Genomic DNA, 1,992 nt, shown 5'->3' with positions numbered 1-1,992 from the left:
ACATTTGAGAATCAAGTTGGAGTGTAACAGCACAAGCGCGTGCAGGTCCAAAGGATGGTTGGTAGTATCCCCGAAGAACCCCAGTCATAAACGATATCTACCGACAAGGACACTTAAGCGGAAAGCAGTATTTGAATTAAGACTAGACACTTACGAATGTTATTATGGCCCCTTCGCAGAAAGCAACCATCCGAAGAAAAATTACTCCCTTCCATTTCTTGAAAAACAAAAACAAAGTGCCATACTAAAAAGGGACTTCCACCGCAGACATTAATTGTACCTCTTAGTGAACCTCGCCTCCCTTTCGTCTTCAAATTGGGGTAGAAGTCACCCAAATTCTCAATTTCTAAAACATCGATGCGCTAGATTCTACACTAATTTTGAAGTGTGACTACGCATTAAACTCCTTTGCAACCACTTGCAGAGACAAAGAATTTCCCCTACAATGTCAACCTTGGGCGTTCCCAAAGTACATCAGCTAAGATGCCAAATTCAACAAAAAGGCAATTGCGCAGGAAAATATCAGAACTAGATCACACTTTGTAAAGTGCAAATGCAAAGAATGATGATAAACTCTATATCTTCTCTTAATCCACAAGGCTTATTTACAGTGTCAGATATGAATGCTCGTCGCTAAAATGTAATATCTCTATTCAATGTTTCATATGATTACAGACAAACCCTAAATTCTTTGTGCTAAAGAAAAAAATTAGAAGAACCCAAAAAAAAAAAAAATGTGAAATTAGGTCTAGGTCTTCAACAAGCGCCTCAGCACAGATTCCGCGAGTTGCTCGCTCCTGACGGCCACCCACTCATGCTGCACCAAGTCCAATCCATCCTTCTCCGCACCGAGTGTCTTCGCAGGGTCCGCCCCAAATCCGCCCATCTGCATCGCCATCTGCGTCTGCATCATCCTCTGCGCATCGTCCACCGCATTCTCCTCCCCGAGGATCAAATTGAACAGACCACGCAGCCCAAACAGGTTCAAGAAGTACCACGACCTACTACTCACGTAGCTAACATCCACGGAGCTCAGATCAATCCCATTCTGCAGCATGGACCGGAACCGCTGCGTGAGCGGGAACGGGATTTTGGCCGCCACAAACCCGGAAAAGAAGAAGTTCACCCACGCGAACGTGAGCGACTGCGGGATGATCATCGATAGGTTCTTCTTCATCATGTCCATGGCCATGTTAGGGTCCGAGAACATCTGCGCTTGCATGTCGTTACCCTGCCCCTTGGGCACGTGCAACAAACCATTCTCCTCGTTGTTGTAGTACGCTTTGCGCATCTGGAACGACCTCGCGGGGAGGTAGTTCGCGCTTGCTCTCAGGAACCGAGCTCGCAGCACGATCTGGCCCTCCTTGACGGCCTTTAGATCGGGGTTAGGCGTGGTGCGCATCATTTTCGTGACGAAATGGCGCAGCACGCCGATGAGCACCATCACGATCGACAAGGGCGCAAGCACCCAGTCGCGGATCTGTGTGTCCAGCACCAAGTCGTTCGCCATAACTGCTGCTGCTGCTGCAGATTGCAACTGCCCTGCCCTACTTTCCACTTCCGATTCTCCTCTGCTCATGCGCTGCAACTGATCCCACACATTCACTCCTCCACTCACTCTAGGGTTTCCTTCTGCTCTGCATTGGCTTCCTCACGGAGACGGTGATAGGGCTCGGCAATCGTTGCTCCGCCTCACGCGCGTCGGTGTCGCGGTTACCAGAGGATGTGTCCCGTTTGCCGCGCTAGGTAAAATAATGTTACACCACTGCGGGGGGTTTACCTTCATGGCAAATTGACGAGGATTCAAGCTCCACGCTGTCATAGGTTTACTCGCGCCATTTTTTTGTCTTTTTTCCCGCCAAAAGGATCGATGGGAACAAGTGTTCATGAGGGAGCCCTCCAGTTGTTGATATATAGTATGTAAGTTGTGGGGTACGTCACATATTTTGGAACTTACTCACTATATTATTGATAAAAATTGCTTTAATTCTA

The 1,992-nt window shown here is 47.9% G+C and overlaps 1 pseudogene across 1 annotated transcript; it reads right to left on the bottom strand.

Moving 5' to 3' along the window:
- Positions 1-563: 563 nt before the first annotated feature.
- LOC112284366 (uncharacterized) lies at positions 564-1,652 on the bottom strand (annotated as a pseudogene). The gene has a single exon (XR_002970377.3). The product of XR_002970377.3 is annotated as an uncharacterized LOC112284366 (transcript).
- Positions 1,653-1,992: the final 340 nt, after the last annotated feature.

Source organism: Physcomitrium patens, chromosome 7 (genome assembly GCF_059467195.1).
Source record: "Physcomitrium patens ecotype Gransden chromosome 7, ASM5946719v1, whole genome shotgun sequence".
In the NCBI taxonomy this organism is placed as follows: Eukaryota; Viridiplantae; Streptophyta; class Bryopsida; order Funariales; family Funariaceae; genus Physcomitrium; species Physcomitrium patens.
This window is presented reverse-complemented; position numbering and strand designations above follow the sequence as displayed.